A 7985-nucleotide genomic window follows, 5' to 3' on the forward strand; every position below is an offset into this window, starting at 1 on the left:
GGACGTCTAATATCGCCTCGGATAGCGCGAAAGCTGCATGCTGCTTTAACGTTCTCCAGCCTTTGATTAGCTTTTTAACTTCTTAACTCCTATCTCGTTTTTTTGTTCTTTTTTCTTCAACTGTTAAACTCTGTGAATTTCTTCCTCTCAATCAGAGGTCGTTCTCATAAGATTTCATGCTTCCAATTCGTGTTGTTTTTATCATGCCCGCTCCACCGGACACCCCCCGCTGCCTTCTGTTTACTCCGGAGAACAGCTGATCCGCACTAACTGCCGCCGCGTACTGACCAGCCAAGCTGAAATACCACCTGAACCTTGACGGAAAACACACCGAGTTGCAGACGAGGAAACCATATCTGGGATAGAAGAGGTCCGAGACGGACGGCGTGCTTATTGACCGAGGAGAAGATTTAAGACTGTGTCTCCCCTCCTGTTGTTATATGGAAAATACGTACGCCCTTGTACCCTGCTAAGCACAACCTACATGCACACGCTCATCCCCGCGCCTCGACCCGGAGCCACCCGGAGTACAGTCATCAGTCTGATTGTTCACACAGAGACATGGCTACACAGTGACCATTACGACAGATTCTCCGGGAGCTCCACACCGTCGGCGCACCGGGATACCAAGGTGGCTACGCGGAAGAAGCGAGGGGGCTTGCCGGATCTAGCTAAACAGCAGAGTGGCGTAACACGGGTCAATCACCACGTAAAGAACCAGCTCTGAGCCCCGGATGTTGAACGCTGGCGTGGATACCGTCCACTACCTCCTGCCTAGAAAAAGCTCCCGCACCACATGTTGCTGCCTGTACATCCCTCCCTTGCAAAACCACATCTGCCGCAGCATCATTCACTCCAGGGTCGCATCTCCAAGCACGAAAACTCAAACCCCAATGCCCTTCATCATATGTCGGGCACTTGTGACATAGTGTCACCATAACGAGTTCTGCACTGCAGAACGTATGTGAGACTGCTACCAGAGAGGAGAGGACCCTGGATTCGGTGAGGTAGCTAACATTAAGGACGCATACATCTCCTTTTCGTCCCGGCCTCTGCAGTCATGATCAGCACTGTTCCCTCAAACCTGGCTATGTGCCCTGGGAAGAGGAAGCCTACCGACCACAAGACTGTTGAAGGGAGGTGTCGGGGACTTATGAGGGCACTCAGGGCTGTTGAAGTGAGGCTCGGATGCCTTGCACACTGGGCCCCACCGGGATGATGATGGCTCCACAGAAGTATCACCTGGATTAGCATTCGAAGCTTCTGTGTGACTGCAAGTTCCAGCTAGACTGTCACTGTTCGCCACGAATAAACCCTGGTACCAAGGACCATAAGGCCTCCTGAATGAGAGAGAAGAGGGCGTGCAGGGAGGCAACCGTGAATTCGAGGTGAGGAGAGTGGCAGGGGTACCAAAGTTATAAACTCAGGGAGCCAAAAGATAAGTATAGAGAAAGCTGGAGGAATAAACTCCACAACAAGAACATAGGAGTGTGAGTGCATGAAACCATCATCGGTTCAGAAGACTGGTCATGGGGTGGAGGTCATTGGACCGTCCAATGAACTGACCTATTTTTTCTCAATAGTCTTGGATACTCGCCATCCCCCAAACAGTCTCTGCTGCTGGCTCCAACAACGCCACCTACCTCCCCCTACTCCTGTCCTCCTCGCAGACCACCTGTCTGCTCCCACACCTCAATCACACCCACCACCCACCCCCCCTGCCTACATCACTGCCTCCACAACCTGCAGATCTCACCCCTCCCCACATCTGTCACCTTAGCAGGCTTCACGCCGTGACCGGTGAAACAGCTGACCAGAACCCACCGCAAAGCTGCAGTCGCCGATGGGTGTAGTGTCCGCAGGCTTAAAGCTGCCCCCAGCGTGTGTGGAGTACTCGAGGTCTAGTCTTCAGCTGAGCCTGCCACCTCCGAGGTGCCCGGTGCTGTGGAAGCACGTCCGCTCTTCTGTGCCAGAAAGACGCGCTCCCGCACGGAGCGGCCCCAGACTACGAGACGCCTGACTCCCAATCATGAGAGACCTGCGAGAGCTCGCTGAAGCTTAAGGCTATGTCAGGCCCTTCACTGATCCACTGCAGTCGCATACGCCCGCTGGGAGCTTGAGGACAGCGTATCATCTACCTCTGAAACAGTCTACAGCTATCTGAACAAGCCGCGAGCACTGTGAGACCAGTTCTTTGATTTCTCCAGTGCTTTCAGACCATCCGTCCACTCTTACTGGTGATAGGATATGACGTGAATGCAGGTGTGAGCCCCCCATCGTTCCTGGATGTGGACTAGCTGACGGCAGACCACATACATACGGCTACAGAACTTGTGTCGGACAGGGTGGTCAGCACACTGGGGCCCCACAGGGACTGGCCTCTCTCCTTCCTCTTCACCCTCTCACTCAACGCTTCAGACATGTGCACTGCAGTCCTGCACCTTCAGAAGTTTCTGATGCTCAGCAAAGTGTTGCTGCATGAAAGGGTGATGAGAGTGACATATAGACTGTTGTGGGCAACTTGGTCACTTGAGGCGGACACCATTGCGAGCTCAATCTGACAAAACTAAGATTCATAGTGGATCTGAGGGAGCAACTATGACCTGCTCTTCTCACTGAATCATACACCAACGCGTTCTGACTCCCAACTCATCCAATTCGGCAGCAAACAAGGATGCTGTAAGTACCCTCTAGTGTCAGTTTTGCATGTGCAGGGCTTAACATGCAATGTCTGGGCAGGTTGGCAATAAGAAAGACTTGCTAAGAAACATTTCACATTCTGTGACTTCGAACGGTTGCACTTTGGTTAGGTTTAGGCACAAAAATGACTTGTGGTTTGGGTTAAAATAAGTAGGGTTAGCTAAAAAGACATCAACGTTGAATTTTGGTTTCACCTAGGACATGAACAGTCTTCTGGGTGGAAGTGTTTGTTTGTGTCGTCCATCCTCCATTATGCAGACTTTCTAGTGTTTTACATTACGTCACCTGACTTCACGGGAACATCAAAACATTATGCAGAATCAGTGCATTCTTAAATGTTGCTAGAGGTTTACATACAGCGGCCAACTTTGAATCACAGGGCCACAGACCAGGCTGCCATATTTGACGACTTGGGAGTGAGAATGGGCTTCAAACTGTACATCCAACAGACCCTTTGCAATATGGTGGTATACCCAACTGAGCGGGGCTCTGTCACGCCTGCTTGTTCCGTCATACCAGCTGGAACGATATGATCGAAACCACACTGATTTGATTCTGATTTGTTCAGTCGGTGCTTGTTTACTAGCAATATCAGCTATGAGGCTGCCGACGGTTCAGTTGTAATCTTGCAGATCGGCCATGTTCTTATCAAGCCCCCATGAACCAGCTGGGCTGTAAAGTGATTTTTTGCAAAGTGGTCACACAGGATGCTGCAATCTTGACTGAGTATAGTTAGTTCAGTTAGAGTAGTAAGTGTTTATTCCGACTAAACATCTCTAATAACCTCACCTTTATTTACAATTACAACAATATCTGTCTCGTAGTAGTTTGAACACAAAATAAGAAATGAGAACTGGACTTTTGCTTTTGTGTGTTGTATTGGTACAAAACGAGATTAACATCAGCTTATCCTCAGGCTTTCCAGCTCAGTAATTCAGTAACATACTGTGAGCATAACTTCAATAAACTCACTGTAGAAATACAGAAAACAACCGCTACATAGGCTTGTTTTGCAAAAAGTACAAGTATAGGATGTGTTAAATTCATAACGTGTAGGAGGGAAATACAACCTGACTTTGTTGTTGGCATTAATTTACCCACATCTGAATACCTGCAAATGAGTACAGGGCTTGTCATATTTGATACATTTTTATCCAGAGAGAGACAATTCTACAGAGGCCAGATGAGAGAGGCTGAGCAACTTTGAAGAAGACTTGTTTTGCTGAGTTGATTTATAGTCAACAATGAATAGCTTGCCTTCATTTCTTTTTCCCGACCACGCACGTATGACGACTCCTTTGAAAAATATGCACGGGCTGACTGATCAGCTTTCATTGTTTAAGGTCAGGATGTTCATTAAAATTGACAGACTGACTGGGCACTTTGAGGTGTTGCCACGCCATGACCTTTGCAAAAAGGCAGCGTTAGACTTGCCATTTGGGACGTCTTCCCGTGAAGTGATAAACATTCTCTCCAACTGCTCCACTTCAAACCCTATCAGAGCTGTGATCTCAATTAGCCAGCAACAGAGAGATGAATCACGGGCCAGAGCTGACATGGGACAGCAAGGTTTCTCAGCACTGCCGCAGTTGAGCTGATTCAAGGAAATGGCTGCTCCAAGGGCTAGTTCGCCTTTTGTCTTGTTTTTATTCCTCTATCAATTCCCCTTCCTTCAACTCCCTCTACTTGTAACATTCCTATCTCAAATGCCTCTTTAGTTGCTGTTAAAATGAAGATTAATACACAATCCTGCACCTCTACAGATAGTGATATATTGGAAAGTTAAGCCTAGATGGACAGCTGCTCCCCTCACTGTAGGTTTGTGGGTGAGACAGTGCTGGGAGTGCTGCCAATAACGCTGATCTTCAACCACAGGGATGCCTGCTCTCACATCACGGATAAGTTACTTCACCTGATTACGTCTTCCCTTAAAGTGAAACTGTCATGTGCATTTAACTCTGATGAGAGTGCCAGGGTTCATGTGAGCCCAATCATCACTTATTTGTGTGCAGAAATTAGCTTTGTTGCAGAGGATAATACTCAGACATCCTTTTGATATTGTTGGCTCGCCTCAAATAAACTTTAGCTGCAAATATTTTATGCAGGTACTCACTAAGTTGTAGCTTTGTGAGTGTTCAGAAAAACCTTTAGCTTTCAGATGCTGTTGTTGGCTTGATCTGAACTTCACTCCCACTCCCACGTCCAATTGTCGTCCACCAAAGCTGCTTAGAAAACTGCCGCCAAACTGTCTTCAATGGCCGATCCGTCTGTCCAATCAAAGCTTGAATGAAAACCTCCCACAGTGTGCTTGACTGAGCTAGTAGCTAGAACCACTTTTACGTAACGGTGGGGTCAGTCATTCTAGAGACACTGTTGACACTCATTCTCAGGTCATCAATGTCATAACAACGCTGTGAGACGCCATCAAATAGTGCATCAAGCAACTTTAGTTTGTTTTTCCCATTTACTCCAAAGTGCCGGTATTTGACGACCTGGGAATGAGACTGAAAAATCAAATACCATTCTCCAGAATGAATGACCCCACCCTGAATTGCAAACTAAAAGGAGATAAGCCCCAAACCAAGTCATGTGCAACTTTTACATTCATCATGTATGTATTAAGAGAGAACTCGATACAGCTTCAGAGGTGGGCCTCCGTTCTTTCCTTTGAAAGCTGCTCAGTGGTGCATGAAGCCATTGTAAAGAAATCCGGAAGAGCCCTCCACTAACGTGAATTGGGGAAAGAGGATTTGATTGTGCTGCTCTTCAAGACTGTTATCGGAACGCATGGATCAAATTCAAATAGTCAAATTAGTACTTTTGCTGGAAGCTATAACGCTCAAAAACATGTTACACCACCATTTTACAGTTGTGTCTTTCACAATCAAACTGACTAAAAGGTTTGGTGCACTTCCTAGGGGCTTGCACGTGATGCACAAAAGATATATTTTTCCCATACACAGTGCTTAGAAAAGAATGAAGAATTTGATCCATTTGGTTCATAATCATTTGGAACATGTAGAAGAGCTGAATGGTTACATTTTAAATTTAAGTTTAAATTTTAACCCATTCATATTTGCTGGGAGCCAACAGAAAGTCAGCTGGCTCAACCCCATCTTTGAACGCTTTATCTAGTTCTCCTTAATACATCCATAACGTCAACACTGCTTGCTGCCTCAGCTCTTTCCACCCCAGCATCCTCCTTAAGTTTTCAGTTGTATTGATTTAACTCAAATGTAATGTTCATGTATGTTTATTAAAGGGGATTTGTTCTCCAAGCAGAATCCTTATTGCTTCATTGCAGGCATTGATTATTTGAGAGCTCCCACAAAGAAAAGAGGCTTTGGAGGCATCATTGCATATAACATGAGGGGGGCAGTATGTTAGATGCCGAGATCATGCAGTATGAAGTCGGGCAATGCAGTTTGATAACTAGAACTTGAGTTCATTAAGTCCTCTCTCTGCCATCTGTGGTGTTTGTGACAGGAGGTATGTCTGGGGGTGTTTATGCAACAGGAACTAGAGGGATCATCCAGATGAACCAGACCATACTGTAGGATCCCTTTTTCTGAGTTTTTTTTGTTGTATAATAGGATGGGAGAAAAGGTAATTAGAGTTTGTAAGGACAGACAGTGCAGACAGTTTAGAAATGCAGCCAGAGGCTCATCAGGAAACAATCATTTAATTATTTAATTATCCAGACTGTTTTATGATCTATAGCTGCTGTGTTCTGTATTGCACTGCACATTATCAGGGGAACTGCATTTTCTTTGAATGTATTCAAACACCCAAACACTGTAATTTGTAGTATGGTAGCTATCTAAATGTCAGAACTGGCTAGCAGTCACTTTGGCATCACTTATCATTGCAAAACTACTTCTTTAAGCTAGGCAGAGGAAGCATTTTTGAGAAATGCAAATATTGTGTGCTTTAGGGGACTGTCATAAAAAAACAGAATACCATTCCTTTCTCTTTGGGCAAATAGAGCTGCTGGGGTTTGAACCAGTAATTTGCATACTCAAGTACAGAACTGCATTATTGGAAAGGGGGGCTAATCAAAAAGCAAATTTGAACTGTATCTACAAAAAATGGGATTGAATGTCCTTGAGTAGTAAACAAACAAATTACTCTTACTACTGTTTTTCCAGAAAAAAAAGAAAGATAAATAGTATTTCCTTGGCCTCAAGCAAATGTAGTGCTGTTGACACACAGAATTGACTATTCACTAACATGCACCCTACTTAGTGACTGTTGCTACTATGCTTTCCAGTATCGCACACCCTAATGCTGTTTGCAATGATAAAGTGGGCAGATTTACCACTGGAGACTCCAGGTGGCGACTGTCATTTTAGCTGGCATATTCAGCTGTAGCAACCTACCTAACTGAGCTAATGTTAGCTTCAGTTAGTTGAAAACACTGATTGATTCCAGGACGGGCCCACACAATGTATGTATGCTAGTTGCAAATGTTTTTTTTTTTTTTTAACGTAACTTGTTACTCTACAAACTAATGTAGTTAGTTGATGATGTGATCCTTGTTCTTGGGAGTAATGCTGGGTGGGGTGGCTACTGTAGGCAGTAGGCTAGTTTGGCAGAAATTAGAGCAGATTTACACATACCATTTAATCCATTCCTTACACTTTTGCTTATGTATTTTTGGTTTTGGAAAGGCTATAATAAGGCACCATCCTCCAGACTCTTTGAATGCAGAGTATGACTCGTACAGCCCAATGCACACCACTTCAACATTTGGAGAAACCCTAGGCTTGACAGACCTACTGTGCCTAGTTACAGTTGCTAAGCTATATGACTGGACTCTCGCTGTTTCAGGGAGGGTTTGGTGTTTTGTCAATTGACCTGCGACAACCCATTTCCCTAAAGTACACCATTTCCCCACAAAAAACCTGGTCAAATATTGTCCAGGAGCATGCTGTTGTGTGTGGCATCCTAAAACTTAGACAAATGAATAACTCTGTGTGTGTTACACAATCCATCCAGATTTGAAAATGGGTTACATAGTTTCAACTCATCAGGGATGTGTTACCCATCCTTTTGCTAGTGTAACTTTACTCTTTACAAGCACTCTTGTTGTTTCAGGGGTGTGTGTTCATGTGTATGTGTGTTTATTTTATTCCCGGAGGGGTGAGGAAGGGAAGTACATCAGATAATACACCAGAACAAGAGCATGGCAAACAGCATCCTCCACCCCGAGTGTCCTGTCTGACCGTGCATGACACAAGAACATAACCGTTCACAGCACCAGAGGAGCAGGTGAGGAAAGGACA

General features: G+C 45.3%; 1 protein-coding gene across 1 annotated transcript in view; it reads right to left on the bottom strand.

Annotated features, from left to right (window-relative positions):
- sorcs3 (sortilin related VPS10 domain containing receptor 3) overlaps window positions 1-7985 on the bottom strand; it is a 219956-nt gene that overhangs the window by 126515 nt on the left and 85456 nt on the right. The gene's annotated exons all lie outside the window — the stretch shown is intronic.

This window comes from Morone saxatilis, unplaced genomic scaffold (assembly GCF_004916995.1).
Source record: "Morone saxatilis isolate NCDOM2014 unplaced genomic scaffold, NCSU_SB_2.0 Contig17, whole genome shotgun sequence".
NCBI lineage: Eukaryota > Metazoa > Chordata > Actinopteri > Moronidae > Morone > Morone saxatilis.